Below are 21,972 nucleotides of genomic sequence, written 5' to 3' on the forward strand. Positions count from 1 at the left end.
GAACATGTTTTTGAGAGCGTCGTCGGGCATAAAAGTAAATTAACTTATCCTTTAGTTTTGTATAGACTTTTTCTTTCTTTTTCCAAAATAATTATCTGCTGTTTAAAAATAGGGCACTGAATTTTAATACGTATAAAAGTTAAAAGGATTAACATGAGTTTTACTCAAACAAACTATTTAAATATAAGGGACATTTTCAGGGACTTCCCAACTTTGACAGGTGAAAGCGGCCATATTGTTGAAGTTGCATCTGTCAAATCAGATGTCATTTATTTGTATATTGTATTCTAATACGGATATTTTCTTTGATTTTGATAGTCAGAGCGAGAAGTAAGAGAAAGAGGTGTGCCATAATCAATGAAAAACAATATACATTGTGGCAGCAAAACATTGTTTTTATGAAATTGTCTATCTATTCCGGTTCCTATCATCATTTCCGGTTCCATGCCCACAATAACTTAACGAACACTACCTTTATGGTCTTAAATTAATGTTGGAGTATTTTAATAGACCTTGGGCCTTGTCCCAATATTAAACTTCGTATGCGTGCCTGCGGCATGGCAGATTGGGTAGTTGGTGATTTGCTAAGACTTGGTTCAGGCCAGCAATGTAACTTTCTTGCCATGTCGCAGTTCTTGCCTTACCTCGTCGTGGTGGCTCCCGGGCAATGATTTGTGTATACCTATATACATAAGTTACCTAAAATTGCGAAGTTTCCTGACTCTTCAGGATAGGTTACGGAGATTAGCACTCTTCGTAACTGAACTTCATCACGCTATGGAAACCGAAATAACGTCTTGGATGATAACTCGTTGACGACTTTTGGCTATTGTACCCGGACAAAGATTGGTTTCTGGAATGTGAGGACGCTTCTGGATGCACGTAGTAAAGGTCAGCACCATGCCAGATACCTCCAATTAGAGAGAGAATTTATGCGGTATAGGATACATATTTAAGGGTTAAGTGAAGTGCGATGGTTGGGATCGGCCAAATACAAGTAACCAATACGTAACACTGTAATGCTTTACTCTGGTCATGATCCAGGAAACGCTCGGGAAGCTGGAGTTGGGTTACTTCTTCCAAAAACGGCAACCAGGAGCCTTATTTTGTGGGAGCCCTTTGGGAAAGGCTTACAAAGCTAGATTTCAGAGATGAGTACGATCCGTCACCATTATACAGTGTTACGCCCCGATGGAGCTCGCATCTGATGAAGAGAAAGAATGCTTTTACAGTCAACTTGGATCTGCCTACAACAACACAACCCGTGGAGATAATATTTTTGTTATAGGAGACTTCAATTCCAAGGTTGGTAGTAACGGCCATGTGATGGGTGTTCTGGTGTCGGGAATTGCAATAATAATGGTGAGAGGTTCATTTACTTCTTCAACGCCAATGGCTTGGATTGGTGGCACTATGTTTGAACATAAACTGTGTCACAAAATTAACTGGGTGTCGACGGACAGGCAAGCGGCTTTTAACCAAATTCACCACTTCGCGAATAAGCAGTCTCTTCGATTTCTGAAACAGAAGAGGCGATAACTGGGGACATGCTCGTGACCACCACTTAATGAGAGCTAACCTAAGATTGCGTACAGCTACAGTTTGAATCCAACGGAATAACACGAGCCCCCAAATTCAACATCGCCAGACTAAAGGATCCCACGACCCGTCAACAATTGAGGGACCACCTGTCTCACGAGATGAGAACAATCAGCAGCAGAGTACATGACGACTTCAAATACCATTGGATTGCTGTGAAAAATGTTTTCATTTCGGGCGCTGACAGAATAGTCGGTCGAAAAGAAGGAAGTAACAACACTTGGCTTTTAGAAGAATCTTGGGCAAGGATCTACTAAAGCAAACAGTTAATAACTCGAATAACTGCTGCACAAGGGGAAGAAAAAAATGAGCTGGAGTCCTCGTACCACATGAAAAAGAGAGAGGTTCACCACAGTGTTTGCCGTGACAAGCGTAACTACATCAACGCATTGGCGCAAGAAGCAGAAGATGCTGCAAACTGGTGCGACAGCAGGACCGTTTACAGAATAACCTGTATGGTGCGTGCACACAGCTCAAAAAAATACTTGATGAAAGAAGTAGACGGTACTGTGATAAGTTCGATGGATGAGCAAGTCAGAAGGTGGAAAGAACATTTTTCCTCGGTTTTAAACAGGGTGTTTGTGCAAACAACGTGCAGCCGATATCTTCTGAAGCACCTGAACAAACTAATCCCCGAATCAAAACCACACCTCAAAGTAAAGATGAGATCGTTACCGCAGTTAAAGCACTTAAGAACAACGGTAGAACTTGATTTAATTCCCGCAAAGCTTTTACAAGCAGCGTCAACGTCATCATCCGCTTATAGAAGAAACCTGGACCCCGATGAGTAGAAGAATTGAATTATCTACAAGCTCAGAACAAAGGAGATCTTACCAAGTGCGAAAACTGGAGAGGAATTTATGTTCTAACTGCCGTTGCCTAAATAGTAGCAAAAGTCATACTGGAACGCATCAGAGAACCCCTTGAGGCCACACTCCATTCCGAGCAGGCAACATTCCGCACTGGATCGTCCTGTATTTAACATATCAACACTCTGCGGATCATTATTGAGCAGTGCGTTGAATATGGAGGTTAGCTTAACGGAGGAGAGGCATCCCAGAAAAACTAAAAATGCAACATTTGATGGATCCAAGTGCCGCGTTCTGCACGTTAGTACGTTGCCAGATGATTTTGAAATCTGTAGCAGAGTCAGACAAGGCTGTATTCTGACGCCAATATTGTTTTTGTTGGTGATGAGCGATGTACTGCACGCAGCTTTGTCAGGTAGTGGAAGTATCCAATGGACTTTGACATCCTATTTAAAGCACTTGGATAACGCGGACGATGTTTGCTAACTCTTTTAAAGGACCAAGGGTCTCCATCTAATGATAACAAGTGTAAAGAGAGAGGTAGAAGTTGTGGGTCTGAAAATTAATTCCGGCGAAAAAAAGAATGATCAGCCTCGGAACCCGACTATCCTCTCAAATAAATATTTCCTCGCAACCGGTGGGAAAAGTGGAGAGCTTTCTATAACTTGGAGGTATCGTCTTCATCAAAAGCGGAATCAAACAAGACGTCATCTGAAGCATCGGAGTAGCAAAAGTGGCGGCGTTCGGTATGTTGTCGAAAATTTGGAGGAATAACTCTATCAGCTTAAGGACAAAGCTACGACTGTTTCGCACAGATGTCGAATCTTTGCTTCTTTATGAGGGTGCTCTTGAAAGGTTACTTTGGCCATTACAAGAAAGCTTCAACCTTCGTGAATAGATGTCTTTGTTACATCCTTAAGATTTTCTGGCCAAACCGTATATAAAATGATGTCCTTCATAGAAGGACAGGCCAGGAACCTATTGACTCTAAAATACGAAATAATAGTGGCAATAGATTAGATTGGACATACGCTTCAAAAAGCTAACGACTACACTGCAAGACTAGCAATGCTGGAATCCACTCACACACGAAGTAAGAAGAGCTGGACAACCGAGAAACACATGGCGCAGAACAGTCCAGGAGGAATCAGCGTGACTAGGCAAAAATTGGAGGGAGCTCTAACACATCTCGGGAAGCCGTACACGATGGCGCGTAGGCGCACTTTACAGGTCTGAGGATCTTAGTAAGTTGGACCTTGTGGTAAAACAAGATTTACTCTATTTTTGAACCAAGACGAATCTAATTAGCCATAGCTCTTACTAATAGCCAAAGCTACACAATTCCATCTTAAGCTTTGTTTCATGTGAATAAAAAATAAATTCACGTTTTATAAATTTAGCTAAAAAGCTCTAATTTAAGCTTAATATTTTAAGCTTCGATTTGTTTATGTACAAGTTTTAGTTAAAACTGCCAATACTGTTTATGGTAAAGTATTGCTTTCACGTAAATCGAACTTTTCGAGTTTTAAATCTAATTTAGCTAACGATAAATGGATAAGTTCAACAAAGTACTTAAGCTATGGACAATTGTATTTATGTATGTATGTCTACTTCTTATCGTCTTTAGGACTTGAAGCATCGTTGAGCTTCCAATTTGACACGGATTAAGAGCATTTTAATGTCATTCCCTTGAGCTTGCACTGTTGTGTTTAGTTTTCTAAGATGTATAGCTCCAATACAAAAGTTTTCATTATCAAAAATGTTCCCAATATTAAACTTTGTATCTGTGCAACAGTTCTTAAAAGATTACTTTTGTGGGTTTTGTCAAATAACTGCCAAAATGGAAAAAGAGCTTTAAAGTTTTTTGAGGGAAATGGTCACGAAGGTTTATTTCACTGGAGCTATTACCTTCGCTTTTAGCTAGTTGTAGTTTTTATTGTCTTGGCTTTTTGATAATGTGGCAAAGTGTCAAAAATGTCGCCAGATAATAAGACATTTAAATACGTTGGCAAATTGTGAAGCACACAAAGTGACACAAAATAGCAAGATTGGGAATTGGAACCATACTAAGATTTAAGATGTATTTTAAACACAAAACATCTGTTTTTATTGGTCAAAACATCTCTCTATAAAATAGTGCTCTTCGCAGTTTATTTATTATTATTTGAAAACTTCGAGTAATACCATAAGAAGAATCTCAAAGAAAGACATCTTTTTCCTAAATATCCTAGTCATTATCAGTAATAAATTTATTGTTGATCTTTTTAAGGCTTGTGCGTTATGAACTGACTCTGGGTACACACTCCTGAATTTTTTCACCTAAATTGCATGTTTATACCTTAAAACTGAAAAAAATCCTTCTGATGGTATATGCATTCATCAGGATATATTAAAAGTTTGGACAGGTCCAAAACTTCGGGCATATTCCAAAATCAACTGAAAAGAAATCTTAATACGAGAACTAGTCAAAGCTTTCAAGACTTGGATTCACGATTTTTTATTGTATTTTTGTAGCTTGAACTAAAATATTCTATCTTAAGCTGTAACTTATAATACAATTTGATGATAAGGCCTGAAAAACAAGCTATAGCCACATAAATCAAGCTTTAGCTATCTTAAAACAGCTATTACTAGTAGACATCTTTAATTTTTAGGTAAATCTTGTTTTTAATCACATAAAACCTAGCTTTGACTTTTAAATCTAAGTTTTAATAGTTTTTAACTTTCGATAGGAAGTTATTGTAATCGGTTCAATTTGTAGAAATGAAAATGTTTACATTTTTCTACGTTTCAAGTTCCCTAAAGTCGAAAGAAGGGATTTTTAGAAAGATGTCTGTGCGTGCGTGTGTACGTAAGTTCGTCTTCGTAGAGCATGCTTTTTAAAATGAGAACTTTAAACGAGTACACACCTTCACCCATTGTGTATTTTAAATTTAAAGAGAAAAACCGTCTAGTGAAAGACCCTATAGTATAGTAAGCTACTTTTGCAAGCCATCAAATATGTGACAACGGGTCCATTATAGTGTCTCACCAGTCATATGCGTCATATTTGAAACAATTGAAATCAAATGGTTTTGCGTATCATAATCATAGCTGCTCCTAGATTCCCTTACCGCCAATGAAACCAACACGACGAACGTCGTAAATTGAAATACCATCAACATAAGGACTGCAGCTTGATATTATAGATACCTTGTTTCTATCAATTGTTGTATAGTATTATTGTGTTATTATTCCTTGCCTCTGTTTGTTGGTCAAATGAGGAGTATCTATATTCAAAGTTTGAACTTGTGGTGCAATTGCCACTCCGCAAATGATGTTTCTTGTAGTAGAACATATCTTCTAGATGTACTTATGGTATTCGAGAAGATATGTATAAAATAGATACCTCTATAGATACCTCTATAGATACTTATAGATATCGCCTCCTTACATCTTGCTGGCAGCTAGATTGTGATTGTTATTGCAGTTAACATGAGGTGATGCGCACAGGTCATGACTCTAAACAACGAACAGCAATGGACTGGACATTATTGGACATGGACATGAATAACACCCCCTTGGGTAAGTTGCCAACATTCTATAATGAAATTTGTGCTCAAATAGATTGTAAGACATAGTATAACTACATTACCACCCCCATTTGACAAATAAGTCAAGTATATGATTGTATCTATATAGAAATAGAAATAGGTATACACAATAGCCTCCTGAGGAATCAACTTGTTTAACAGAAACTTCATTTTAAATGCACAATGTTCGAATTATGGAGGTGAGTGGTGACCAAAGATACTGTCAAGGTAAGTGAGTCGAAAAAAATAATGAGTTTCATTTTTGAAAGATTGAAAATATAAATTTGAATTGAAAAATTGAACCAAAATTTAGCTTTAAACAAAATTGAAAAAACCAGAAATTTTATAAGAAAAAATGAAAAATCTATTTAAAAAAATTAATTTTTCCCAACCTTCTTACTAACTCACTTACTTTGCCATTTTGGTTTAGGACAAGATAAACGCTTGTTCAAGATGCTTCTTCAAACTGCCTATTGCTGGCGAAAGCAATCCAGTTTCCCACCAAGAGGTTTCAAGCGCCCTGGTCCAAACCATCTTTCCAGTGGAGGAATGGTTTTCCCCGTTGTCTTTAGCCATAAATCGTCTCCGCTCATGCACTCCATGTTAGGGAAATATCAATTAACCCAAGAAAAATTCATGGTTTGATTCGAGCTAAACGAGATTATTAGGATCGATGTGAGTTGATATTGTTATAAAACTAACTTACTAAAGACTGCCGAAATAAGTTTAAACTAGAAAGATAACGGTCGATTCGATGGGCCAAATTTTTGCATAACCAGAAATTACGTCAAAGATAGTAAAAAACTGCTTTCGATTGATAAATCCAAGTTACATGCAGCACAGCTTGCTGTTAATTTAACGTTAAAGTTGAGGTCCCTTGTATTTGAGAGCGTAAACTATCTTTTGTTACAAACATTCTTTTGCAGTCGTGTAGTTGCAATTTTACTGAAAACTTTGAGATACTCAAATCCTCTATTGGTAAGAAGACGGGTTTCTCAACGCTGGCAAAACTACTGAAAAAAAATCAATGGTTTAAACTCTTTCCAATCGGATTGGAAACAGCATTTTTCCAGCCTGTCCCTAAAAAATCCGAATCCTACCCCCCCCCCCCCCCCTAACTTTCGCACAATAGCACTCACGTCCTATCTTTCCAAAGTCATAAAAACGCTTATTAATTATCAGCTTAAGAAATATCTTAAAGAAGGAAAGCTTCTTAATGACCGGAACTACGGCTTTCGTAGCAATAGGTCCACCGAGGATTCGATGGGTTATCTAACCGAACAGTGGGATAAATCTTTACCTTTCCCAAAGTCATGGAAACGAAAATTATTGTACTTGATATTTCAAAAGCATTCGATAGAGCTTTGCAGCAATATTATCGATGAATTTTGTCCTTTCGTTGAGTTAGAAATAATTTAATGCTTAAAAAACTCAAAACTATCTATTGTCCTTAAAGCGGTATGTGTATCACAGATCACCTCTTATGAAATTATCACATATTCGATATTAGCAAATATTATGCTAGGTGCTTAGGATTAATCGGACGCATGGTGCAGGAAATTGTAAACCCCTTTTGATCTGCCTGTAATGTACAAAGCATTTATTCGTCCAAAACTTGAATATAACTCTCGTATTTGGGTAGGTGCTCCTAGGACAAGTTTGAGTCTTCTTAAGGGGCACTTGTACAAGATTTCGAAATGATATGCGATGGAACTATAACCGATAACATCACACAAACTGCGTTGCAAAGTTTCTTGACTTTCGTTTTCTTACCGATATTTTTACAAAGAATGTTCTGCCGAAGTAGCCACTTGCATTCCTCCTCCAAACTCGTCCGTTAGGCAGAATGACCATGGCGAATTCACCCTGTTCCATAAAGGTTGGAAACAACTTAACAGAACCTTTCAATGTCAAAAAAGGTTTTAGACAAGGTAATGCGCTGTCATGTGATTTTTCTAACATCGTTCTAGGAAGAATAGTGCAGAGCTCACACGTCAACACTAAAGGGCACTATATTTTAAAAGTTTGTCCAATTACTAGCATATGCTGATGACATTGACATAATCGTAAGAACTCAGCGTGATGTCAATGGGGCTTTTGTGAGTATTGTGGCAGAGGCGGAAAAAATGGGTTTAACGGTTAGTGAGGCAAAACAAAGTACATGCTGTCATCAAGACGTCTCGGTCAAAACATCACCTTCGACAGGCGTAACTTTAAGGAAGTCAAGGACTTCTTCTACCTAGTCTCCGCTGTAAACGCAGAAAACAAAACCAGCGCTGAGATCAAAAGAAGAATTAGTCTTGCTTACCTCTTTTTCTTTGGGCTAAGAAAGCAATTGAGTATAAAAGTCCTCTCTCGAAGGACCAAAGTGTCGCTATATAAGACCCTCATTATCCTTGTCCTGCTAAATGGTGTAGAAGCATGGACTTTGACAAAAGCGGAAGAAAGCACCTTGGGTCGTTTGGAGAGAAAAGTTCTTCGTGTGATCTGCGGTCCCGTAAGCATCGAAGGGGAGTGGAAGAGATGATGACGGGCTGTATAGCGACGTAGACTTAGCCAGAAGGGTAAAAGTTAAACGACTAAGATGGCTGGGTCACGTAGAGCGCATGAAAACCAATGCTCCGGCCTAGAAAGTCTTAGAATCCACACCCACAGGACAGCGCAGTAGAGGAAGACTTCGAATCAGATGGCACGCACAAGTGGAAAGTGACCTCACCCAACTCGGAGAGCGAAACAGGAGACATCTAGCTGGGGACCGAGCTAGATGGAGAAGTCTCTCTTCTATATTCTACAAGTGACCATAGATGTTAAGAGTCTAATAGACCATAGTATACGCCATTGCTATTGATTCAGGTTTGGTGAAATATAAGATCACTTTAAATTCGTGAACCTTGATTATTGTTGGTCTTTCGAAGATTCTAGAAGACGAAGGGCAACCACAGGTTTTTGACAACCAGTCGATGTGGATAAGTGAGTTCTGTACAGCTTTTTGGCTTTTTCAATAGATGAAAATGTAATTTCTTAAGCTAGGACTTTTAACAATTGTTTCCCTGTTAGATGTTTCAGAGTCTTAATTTACTTTTTTCAACGCCAGATTGAAGAGAAGGCAGGCCAATCCATCCTCATGTCGAAATCTGTTGAAGATATTGAATAGAAATGTGGATACCCTTACTTGGTTTCATGAATTTATAGCCTCCTTTTATTTTTTATATGTAGACACAAAAATATCTTGAATTGTATTTATAATGTTTAGGTAATTTTGTCAAACCTTTGCTTCGCTGGTGTTTCTCAGAGTCCCATTTTGTCTTCGGCTTACTTGTTCATATTCCTTAACGATGCAGATCTTATGCAAGTACTTTCTAAGCCATTAAACTGTTTTCCTGGTGATAGTACTTTGGGCTTTTCATGCTCGTTTTTAGAAATAGACCAAATACTGCAATTTAAAAATTGTTTATTTGTAAAAAAGTTAAGGTCTGATATTAAGACCGATAACTCTTTAAAAAAAGCCTGAATCTACTGAACAGAATGATAAAAAGAGCTTTGAAAATTAGAGGGTGACACCGTGTTGTTTTATCAAACTAGACAGTTGCACCCCAAACAATTCTGCCGTAATGCTCGAACTTCTGGGTATACCAATGGTCTTATCCCCGAACCCAATTTCGGACATATTCTCTGGTACAGAGTTTTATATCTCAGCCACACATGAAGAATGTAGAATGCTTTACACAAGTTTATCTTTTCTCCTCTTGAATCTATTCCTATTTTCCTATCGTTCGCATTATGTATAAGCATGTTAGGGGCACTAATAAATTATATAAGTCTGGTAAAAATCCAATAAATTGTTTTTCGTAGACTTTGAAAACGCTTCTCAGAATTAAACCTGCTTTGATTCCAATCATAAGACTTTACCAAATCAATATTTTAATCATCTGGTTATATTCTAGCTGTATTATTAAACTTTTTTCACATTCTTGTTTAACTTTTTGGATTTGCTTAAGAACTTTAAAAAAACTAAATTTTCGACTTTCAACATTTTACTTAAAATTTGATCCTTGGTTTAAAATGTAAAAATTTAAATTATACTCCCGATGCACTTGAGCTATAAAAAAAGCAACAATGTGTGTCCAATTTGTTTATTTTATTTCGAATAAACTGATTTTTACACCTTCAAGCCACTTAAGCTTTAAAGAGCTTGTTTTATGTGTACAAAACCTTACAAACATACATATGTACAATGTACATCCATTAAAAGTGTACCCAGTTGCTAGCATACATATTTCTGGTAATCATTCAAAATCAACAATGTACCTACATTGTAACGTGAAACATGCCAAAAAGCCTGTCAGGGCAAATACCTACATCACATACCTACTTTAATATATGAAAATATGTCAATTTTAAATCCTCGACGTAAATAGCATTACCAACTTTATTGTACGTTTCCGTCTCATTGTTAATTTTAAAAACAGTCAAACCCGATTAATGTATTGTTCTATCTTTTTGGAAGTTTAGAAAAAATTAAAAAAAACTTTAACATTTATTTACTCTCATTCAAAACACTTCTCGAAGCGTTTTCTTATACGAAAACGTATTATACAGGGTAATTAAATTCATGGATTGAAGTTTGTAGAGCTGGTATTTCACAACTGTCAAGCTTAACTGTCATTCAGTGCTTCATAATATCTGCCGAATGGATTCCATGGAAAAGTAATCAAGTTTCAAGTTCAAGAATGTAACAGATAAAAAATGAATGTTGGCTTTTAAACTCTAAATCTAAATAAATCTAATGCTGTTCAGTTAAGCTGGTTCGACTGTATTTTTATTCTCAAAAAGCCAATTAATAAGTAAATCCTGGAATGCACAACTCTATAATACATGACCATGACCACGTTTTTAAGTCGTAATAAAATTTTCAACATTTTCACTATTTTATTGTCAACTTTAATACCTGCATAGCTATAAGCTGGTGAAACCCTCAGCCAGCGCTTGAGTTCTCAACGGATCAACCCTCCTTCTAGAGCTTTCTGTGAGCATTTTCATAAAATTGCCATTTTTATTTGACATCAAAGCGTTCGTTCGTCCACTCTCCATTCTCCACTCTCAACCGAGGGCGACGCGACCGACGGTATTATAATATGGAAACTGAGATTTTATTGAGTCACGTAACTAATTAAAAAGGTGAAAGGTCCTTAAAGGGAGTTCATACGGCTATGAACATTATAGTGACTCTGAAGTGGTGCTACTAGCAATCGCATACACGGCACTCGCATTCGTATTCTCGTACTCTTGTCCTTTTTGGCGGAAACATTGAAAGGTTGTGATTTTTAAGGTTTTTTTACTTTCATATGCGTAAAAGGTATAAAGGCGAACTCGTTTGGAGAAATATGAGAGATTAACGTGCAAACCAAAAATCTTCTGAAAGGAAATTGTATTTTATTTTATTAGTTTTATTTTTACATTTATAGCTTAAGTTTTTGTGTTTCATTCAAAAAGTTTCTGGCTATGAAATGAAAGGGTTGGGTTTAAGGTATCTATAGTTTGTAGGTTCGATACTTTTGGTTTTATTTGAGTTTCAAAAGTTGGAGGTTGCTATAGATAAATCTTTCTTTCAAAAACGAAAATGGTAACATTCAAATATGTTTACTACGTTTGTTATCTTCACAAAGGTAATTATTGTATAAGCGATCTGAATTTTGAATTGACATTTTTCGACGTTTTAAAGTCGCTAAAATCTTTATCAACGGTTTTTAAAGAGATGTCAAGGTGTTCGTATAATTCGTATACTTCGGGATACCTTCTTAAAAAAGAAAGTTTAAGTTATTTTTTGAAAGAGGTGTTATGCAATGCCGGCGCAAAGACCTTTTTCGTATGTCCTACTCCATACTATACAGAGGGCTCTCTCCGACTAGAAAGATATTTTTCCCGCCCATCAAAGGCAAATCCTCCTTTCCCTCTTATTATCGACTTCGTTCCTTCTTTCCAAGAACTTGAAAACGGTGTTTAATTAATAATCCAAGATATGTCTACATGATGGAAAGCTTCTTGTTGAAAGACATTATGACAATAGGTCAACTTGTGGTGTATGATTCATCTAATCGAACAATCCTTCCAACATTTTGGAGAAAGTACGATTATTTCATTTTATATTTTAAAGGCATCGGGCTCTCTTATGAAAAATGCGTGCTTTCGGTTTTATGATTCCCTGCTTCATTGGATGAATAATTACTTTTAGGATCGTTGAATACAAGTACCTACTATTGGATGGGTTCAATCCTAAAAACTAAGAAGTAAATGCTAGTGTGTCCCAGGGCTCTGTTATATCTCCAACGCTCTTTCTTATTTTAATTAATGATCTCCTGTCTATAACTTTTAATCCAATATTTTAAGCTACCTATTTCATTAGAGAATTGTTTATGAAAGTAGCGTTAAAATAATGACAGGCATGAAACCTTACCACGCCCGCTACTCGTGAGATACAAACGTTTCAGTAAGGAAACGGTACATCATCATTTTAAGGGCTCTCTTTTGAATTCTGTCCAAGAGCCTTGAGTCTCTAGGAGCACCTGTCCAAATATGTGATTTGTACTTGAGTTTCGGACGAATGTTGGCTTTATAGATTATAGCCAGATCAAAAGGGCACAACGTTCTTACATCTTCGGAGAAAACCTTAACATTAAGCAGCATTTTTACCAATGTCAAATAAGTGATCATTCCACAATAAGCGGTTTGTAATGCACATACCTAGAACTAAAAGCTGTTCAGTCTCCTCGATGCAAGTACCACTCATGGAAAGTGGCATTAGGGGAATGTTACGCTTCTGTGACAGAAAACAGCATTGAATTTACGAAGTATTAAATTCTTCACGGTTTTTGATTCCCCATTATATAATGCTGTAAAAATCTGAATTAAATGAGCTTATCATACGCTGGCGTCGGAAGCCCACTTCCGAAGAACAACGATGAGAATCTAAAAACGAATGTGAAAAGCTGAGGGTATTGTCATCAGCGAAACAATTTAGTCTGTTAGAAGTTTCAGATGAGAGATCACTTATAAAATTGTGGAAGAGTATTGGAGACGAAACGGAGCCCTGAGGCAGAACAGCGTTTATTTTGTGGATATTAGCTTTAAACCAGTCCAATACTACTTGAATTGAACGGTCCGAAAGATTATTTCTAACCCAAAGAAGCAGGAATTCATCAATACCAAATGCATGCATTTTTGATAAGAGAGCTTGATGCCAAACTCTATCGACTGCGTTTGAAATATCAGCTCAATAATTTTATTTTGCCAAAACAATGTAAAGATTTGTCCACTGATCGGTGAGATAAACCATGAGAACACCAGTGGGTCTATTTCTACGCTGGTCAAGCTTTCGTTCTTCAAGATATTTTCTAAGCTAAAAATTAATCAGCGTTTCCATGACATTGAAAAGAAAGAACGTAGGAGCAATTGGACGATAGTAAGAGGGGGAGGAGCATTCACCTTTTTTGGGGGATAGGCTATACAAATGCAGTTTTCCACCAACTCGAAGAGAGACCAGTAGAATAGGACAAATGGAAAAGCTTACGCAGTGGTTTTGTCAGCGTCGAAGAACACCTTTTCAGAAAAATAGCGGGGATACTATCTGGGCCAGCTGATTTGGGAATGTCAAGATCTTTTAGTATTTTAGCAGCTTTGAGAGTGCTAAAAAAGGTTCCTCGTTTGAAGATTACGCTCTCAAGAACCGGAGGATTAATGACACTCTCCGTTAGCGTTGAATTAACAGCAAACTGTGTTGCAAGCAAATTGGTTTTATCAACCGAGCTTATAAAAGAAGTGTCATTGGAAACGAGCATAGGAACTGACGATGACGTTGTGTTGAGCAATTTCTTTACAAATTACCAGAAATTTTGATTGACTTTGGGACATTCTAGTATTTTTTGCCGTCATTTTTGGTTATGCAAAAATTAAATGCGTTACATGTCTTACTAGCTTCTTTAAACTTATTTCGGTTTAACTCAGTGGGGTTGGGTTTATAAATCCGAAAACTTACATCTTTCATCCTAATAATCTCTTTACAGCTTAAATCAAACCATGAGTTTTCCTTGGGTTTGATAGATTTTACCCTATTCGGAATATCTCATTATACAGAGAATTAAATTTTGTAATCATATCTGCGCTGGAATCTGCGTCATTATCGAGAAAACACAGTGACCAGTTAAAGTTACTGAAGAATTCACTGAGACCGTACCAGTTGGCTTTCTCATATTGACAAACGGTTCTCATAGGAGTTTTTTCTTTAATGAGGTTTTTTGAAATGAGAAATTTGCAGATGCGATACAAAGATCTGATGTGCCTAGAGTCAAAAATACACTGGTAGCATATTTATCAAACTAAGAAATAAGTCAATATTGTTGGCGGATTGATCTGCAACGTCAGGAATCCGATTGACATTTAACTGATGGATGTTTTAATTCAACAATAAGTCAAATTGTTCCCCGGGAGTTAAGGGTATTAGCTACCTTGGATGCTAAACAAAATTGCTACATCTATCTCTTTTTCCCACTTACTTTCGTCCCCTTGGATTAATGAAAAACTCTTCGGTTAAAGTTTCTTGCTCAATTGGTTCGCTACTTCCAACTTCGTCGTGTTCCATCAAATTTTCTAGTGGACCCATTGCCTCAACCTCAGCTTAATCATTGGATTCTTTTAACTCATTTTCTTGGACATACATAGTCCAAATCAATAATTAGATCTTCACAATGATATCAATGCTACTTTCCGTAATTCTTTATTATCTTTGTTAAATCTTTTCAGAGTATTCCTTCCAAATTTGTTACTAAAAAGAAGTAACCATTTTTAACGAAATAAATTTTTGAATGACCTTAAAGATTAATTGTCTATTAAAATTTCGACTTTACGAATATGTTAAATGTTTGAAAATCATTCATAAAGAACATTCTGAGAAAAAATGTACCCCATGAAACAGTTGTACCAATTTTCCCCGTGATGTAAAGGAGGGCTAACGGAAGATGTACATCATTTCAACTTAGTTTTTTAATGATCTATAGTAATTGTCGATTTTCAATTTAAGAAATTAAAGTAAAAAGACCGTAGACAATGTTGGTTAAAATTTGCCTTAGATACACAGTAATGAGTTTTTAGTCAGAACAAAAGATCAAAACATTTTACGAAACTATCTCCATGAAGTTCCTTTTTTGTAGCTTCTATTTGTTTGTCATTTCCTTTTATGCCCTTATACCATAAAGCCAAACTATAATGAATGGTCCTAAAAGAAAGGTTTTTTCGGTTTGCTTTACTTTTTTATTTGAACTGCAAGACTTTTCTTTCGTTCATTTTTGTTGTTTTGTTTTTCATTCAAGGAATTAAACATTTTTCCTTTTGGCATTGCTGGCCATTAAGGAAGAAAAGTATAGCGGGACATCTTATAATATATTATGCAAATTGTAAGCTAAGTGTAAGTGTAGTGATTGGCCAAAAGACTAAAATGAAAACGAAAAAATATGAAAGCATTATGGGATACTCAGGCTTTTATTCTTAGTTTGGTTTCTTATTCCGTTTGAATGTGCGCTATGCTTTCTTTGAGTATTTTTATGTAGATTCAGGTCTGTTGGATTTTTGCTTGTCATTTTTATTCTATTTAAATGGTGCCAGATTTTGAAATCTTTTGAGAGTTTTTTTTGTCAAGGTTTTTGTGTGTTTAAAGGTTATTGATGTTTGCAAATGTAAGACTATAAAATACTTTTGACAGAAAGTTTGGGGATGAGAGTGAATTTTTTATTATGATAGAAAAATAAAGAAAAGGGTAAAAGTAACAGTTTTATTCAGTTTTAAAGTCTTGAAGAAGATATTTGGAAATATAGGTCATCGCTTTTGAAAAACGAGGTTGAAAAAAGAGAATATAATAATATCTTCAGATTTTTGCCCGCCGGAGGTCTATGTTTCTATAAAATTTACAAAATATCGTTAACAATATTTCGTGCAAGGTAACAAAAGTATAAAATTAATCTCGTTCTCAAGATACTTGAGTCAAAAATCATTGTTTGTAAAAAAGTAGATAACTGGATTTTTTTCTAAACTTAACTAAAAATTAGCTAGATATTGTGCTAAAAAAAAGTTTGATTTCAATATTTGATTTGCTTATTTAATTCGAAAACCAATATTAATTATTACCACTTAAGAATATTTAAAAGTCTTTATTTATTATAAAATAAAATGCCGTTTTGATTTACTCGTATATGGAATGAAATAATGAAAAGTGTAAATCTTCACTTGCTTTCGAGATATTTGATTTAAAATCAGTTTTTAGGGTTTTTAGTTAAGATTTTAGCACTTTAACTGCCACCCATTTTCGTCCCGTTTTTTGAACTGATATGCATGGGGTGCCACATGACCCGTTGGTGGGTGGTCACAGTTTCTTCCGTGAATGTTTTATTCTCTTTGAGGCTTTTGTCAACAAGAAGCTTTTTATCATTAGCGGAATCCCTCGAAAATTAAGAATAGTTTTCGGATAAAGTTGCGTTGCCTGATGTTTCTGGTGGAATTTTATTAATTATTACCACTTAAGAATATTTAAAAGACCTTATTTAGTTTTTTTTTGTCAATATACACATTTTTCTCAACATAGCTACAATTACAATATTCAAATCATAAGAAAATGAAAAATATTGGATTTAAATTAAATTTTTTAATCAGCATATTTTACGAAAAGAAAAAATTACCAAAAAAAGTAATAAGTCTTTCTTTGCAATGCAAACATTTTTGTCTTCTAGATACAGTCATGCAAACTTGGACATTTGATTTTATAAACCCACAAAACATAAGATTAATATCATAATGTAACGCCCCGTAACTGTTATGTAACTTATATAAATATATTTTATTTTAAGCGGAACAACAATATCAAATGTTGATGTTCAAATGGTAGACATGTATGCATTCAAGAGGTCCACAGGTTTTTCTCAAAACCCACCTCTGTCTATCAACTCCTACTATCACCTCCCCGCGGTGAACATCGGGTGCCTAGTACCTCAACTGGAGATTGGGTTCCAACCCCAGTGGAAAGTTGTTGGGGGCAGCAAACGAGAAAGGGGGGGATAGGTGTTTCCACTAAGGCACCTCTCCTTATCCAGGCGGCAGCGGATGAATTCTTGAGATGGAATCAACGGTGGCGTCTACAGTTCCAGTAAGGTTGAACTACTTAGTGAACACCTTATATGGCTTCTTCGACTTATTCGAAGCCCAGGCCTGTAAGGAGCGGTTTTATCCGGCTCCCCATTTTTGGAGTTATACTTAGGATCTGGCCCTTCAGGTTGGAGGTTGTGCGTCGGGGTGACTTCCTGGCCACGTAAAAGATTTCATAGTTGCGAAGCACCAACAAGCCTCGGATACGGATGGATTCACTGTTGACAACCCACGCAAACGAAATAAGGACAACGAACTTCGGATATGTACGTGGAATCATAGGTCCCTAAACAGACCACGCGCAGCCGAACAATTAGCGGAAACCCTTAACTGCTGCAAGGCAGATATTACCGCCATCCAAGAAGTGCGATGGAATGGACCGGGCAAACGCAAACTAAAAGGCTGCGATGTATACTACCGAGAACAAAGACAGCGTCTATTTGAAAGTGGATTTGTTGCTGGAACTAGACTCAGGCAAAAAGTCTTAAGTTTCAACAGTGTGAGCGAGCGCAACACGACAATCCGCATCAAGGCTAAATTCGCCAAAATAAGCCTAATATGCACGCATGCTCCAACAGAGGCGAAAGATGAAGACACCAAAGACATATTCTTCGAGCTCTTGGACAAGACATATGAGCAGTGCCCTGGCTATGACATTAAAAATGTCTTACGAGATTTTAATGCCAAGCTAGGAAGAGAAGACATCTTTGGTGGCATAATCGGGAGATACAGCCTATACGACACCACCTTCAACAACGGATTAAGGCTGGTCGATTTCGCTGCGGGGCGAGACGTTTCTGGTAGGTAGTACGCAGTGTTCACGCATCTTAATATCTACTTGGAGACATGGAAATCTCCTGATCAATCAACCGTCAACCAGATTGACCTCCAGTAGACATTATATCCGAACATTCTGAGAGGCCAACATTGACTCGGACCACTATCTCGTTGTAGCCAAGGTACGTCTACGGATATCCCAATCCAAGCCAAAACAAGGAAGTACTGTGAGAAGATTTGACGTTAGACGGCTACAATTGCAAGAGACTACCCTGTTCTTTTCCGATCGAGTCTCTAATAATCTCCTACGGAGTCCTATGCTGCCTGCAATAAGCATTAAAAACCAGTGGCAATATTGCCTTGCAGCTATCAGAGATGCCGCCTCTGAAGTGCTAGTTTTCATACGGCCACCACAGCGAAACTCCTGGTTTGACGACGAATGCCGGCAAGAGCACGCAGCTAAACAAGAGGCATACAAAACGGCGCTGCACTAAAGGACTAGAGCTGCTCTCGAGCTCTACGAGCAGAAGAGGAGAGAGGAACCAAAAGGTAAAAAAAAACCTCCCAAGGGTACAGCCATGAACCGAAGCCTGTAGAGACGATCAGGGGAACATCGTAGTAGAACTGCAGTCGATGCTGAGAATATGGAAAGATCACTTCTCCAAATTATATAACAGCGATGACGAACTGAATTCCGCTGTAAGGGAGATAGAACCACTCAACCACCAGCATAGTTTACCCGATACATAAGAAAAAAGACTTTCTAAATTGCATCAACTACAGAGGCATCAGCCTCCTGAACTTTGCATATAAGACCCTATCTGCCGTGATATGTGACTGTCTGAAGCCGTTCTTCTACAACTTGGTCCTATTAGTGTGGCGTCAGACCAGGAAAGTCCACCATTGACAAAATATTCAAATTACGGCATGTATTGGAAAAAAACCCAAGAACTTCAAATCGAGGCCCACCATCTCTTTATCGATTTTGAAGCCCTGTATGACAGAATCTATAGGGAAGAGCTCTACAGAGCATTGTCTATTTATGACATCCGTTTTAAACATGTCTGTTTGTGCAGAATGACGATGGAGAATGCACGCTGTTCTATCAAGTTTGGACAAGATCTCCCCCATGCATTTGATGTCAAAAAAGGTGCGACTTTTTAAACATCGTAATTGTGCAAAACTCAACCTTCAACACTAAAGGCACAATCTTAAAAATGTCCCTCCAAATACTCGAATACGCCGATGATATTGATATAATTAAAAGATCAAATCATGTCAGTAACGTGTGTTTGAGCATTACGATGGTGAAGATACACTGATCTGGTTAACAGAATTAAAGTCCAACGACTGGGTTATGTAAAGCGAATGGATATAACGCTATACCCCGAAAGGTCTTCGAATGGAATTTCGAGGGACGGCGCAGTAGAGGAAAACCGCAACTCACGACTCAGTTGTCGCACGCAGAACACCATGACCAGCTTGGATTGCGAAACTGGAGACAGCTGGGCACCGAGCTGGTTTGAGAGTGGAGACGCATATTGGTTGAGCCCCAGGTCCGCCCCGGACTGTAGCTCCACTTTTGGTAAGTAAGTACCAAGTAGTTCTAAGCTTAAAACCTTCCTGCTCGTCAAACGCACCTTATTGGAACTCTATGGGGTAACAGACAATTGGAAAGATGTGACAACTGCCAAGCTCGCGAGAAATAAAATAAGACTGCTTCAAAATTCAATAATCTTAAATTAAATTAAATTGGGTGGCGCAACAGTCCGTTGTGAACCAGGGCCTAGTGACTTACAACTCTCAACCATTCCTGTGTGCGAGTACTGTTGTCAGGAATGAAAGGGACCTACAGTTTTGGGCCGAATCCGAACGGCGAATTTGAGAAAGCACTTTTTCATGACAAGATTTAAAAATGTTTATCTTATTTCGAGTCTTACAAAAGAAAAAACACCTTACAGAAACCAGTTTAAAACCTTAATTTCCAAGTTTGAATCCACTCAAGAATTTAGGTGGTAGGGGTGAGAACAGACAGACGGACTGAATCAAGTGACCCAACTTTTTCTACTTCTCTACCATCTTAATGCAATGTTCGATTAAAATCTCGAGTTTGACATTTTTAACGAATGCAATACTTGCCATAGTTCCTATTAGTCGCAAGTAAAAATATTGGAGGTAGAAATGTGTATTTTCGAGAAATGTCAATATTTTCTATTCGAGAAATCTTACTATGGTAAGTTTATAAATCTTGAATGGAATTTTTCTTTCGAAAATAAATAAAAACCTTTAGGACATTTTGCCTGAAATACCAGATTTTCGAATTTATCACACAAAATAACCCCCTCCCCCTTTCTGTAGAACAAGACTTCTCTCTTCAAAATCTCGTTTTCGGGCCTGTTACCAATTTAATCAATCTTCAAGGCCCTCCATATGCTGTTATGATCATCATATGTAAATGGCATAGGTACTTGTACTATGTGTCTGCTAACTATGAATATGGGAAAACAAATAGAAAAAGGACATATCTACTTGTAAAGGGAAAGGAAAAACACATTCAGTTGAACAAAAGGTCCTCGTAATAATATGCAAATTATGTGTTCAAAAAAAAGAAAAAAGAAAAAGAAACTAATGCAGGAAAGGACGAAGACGTTGGTGATGATTGCATCACCATCAACCTCGGCCATCAACCTTATTTCCTTACCCTTAAAGCTAGCTACGTTTATTTCTCTAGGGTGTCTTACTATTCCTTACTTCTGTGTTTCTGTGTGGGTTGGAGGGAAAGCGCCTCAGTCTCCTTAAAGCCAACAGCAAGGCTAAAGGTACATACTTACCAAAGCGATTGCGAACAAAAATACAACTTGCGGTCTTGGATAATTCGTTCGTGATGGTAGTTTTCCAATATAATATCCGTTATATCTACATCCACACTTTCCATATCCTGTTGCCCATTTTAGAAGGGAGTAAAATTACTCTAACATTCAAAACTCAGTCGCATGAATTTGTTCTTAATCTCAAGTTGTTTTAAAATTCAAGGTCTCTTCTTGTATTGATTTCTTAGATTTCTTGGAAAAGCTTCTTACGAATGCAGAACTTACCCTTAAAGAATATAGGTACTTAACCTTAAGTCGTAGAACGCAAGTTGAAAAAAATATTCTCAAGCTAAGGGTGCTTGAGATTCTTCAGTTTTCTTTTCCGTGCCGTATTCTTTCTTCTTCTGGCTCTCAGTCTTAACAATGCGTGATAAAACTTTATTAAATTGGTTTGTCAATATACGAGAATCTGTGCTCTTGAAAGGGATTTTAAATGATTTTATGTGCCATTTTTACACCGTTGAAGATGGGGGAATGGTTAAATTTGATTGTCAATTAATATAAACATAAAAAGAGCTAACCAATAAATATTATAATAGCAACCTTCTGTGTATGTTTTTTCTTTGTATACATAATTCCTCATTATGAAAATGTTATTACGTTGGTTTAGAAACAGATTGAAACTGTTATAAGTTTAATTCTCTAATAAAGTTTAAACGCATATCTTTAACGAAAATCAAGTATTAATTAAGCATTTTAAGCTTAAGTGTCTATTTAAAAGTCTTATTAATATTCAATACATGCAACGTATACAGAACTGAGTCTAAGGATGAATTCATAATCGTTTTTCAATAGGTAGGTGTTTATAGGTTAATTTTGATGCAAAAGTAAAATTGTATTTTGAGTATGGCACACAATGGCTGTTAATACGAATATAGTAATAATTTTGAAAAAAGTTATGTCAATTTATGTCAATAAACAAAAGATGCAAAAAAATAAAATGCTAAAGAAAATAAAAAAAAAGTTTTAAAATAGTTTTTTCTTGAATGATAATAAGCTTCTGAGAGACTTTACGGTATTTTTGACATGTAACAAGGAATAACAATTTTCTTTAAAGATTAATAGACATAGGTTTTTTTATATTGAGCTTGCACTAAAGGGGTTATGAACACCCCTTTGAATACTTTATTAGATACAGGGCTAGTAATTAGGACAGTGGGA

Source organism: Eupeodes corollae, chromosome 1, assembly GCF_945859685.1.
Source record: "Eupeodes corollae chromosome 1, idEupCoro1.1, whole genome shotgun sequence".
In the NCBI taxonomy this organism is placed as follows: domain Eukaryota; kingdom Metazoa; phylum Arthropoda; class Insecta; order Diptera; family Syrphidae; genus Eupeodes; species Eupeodes corollae.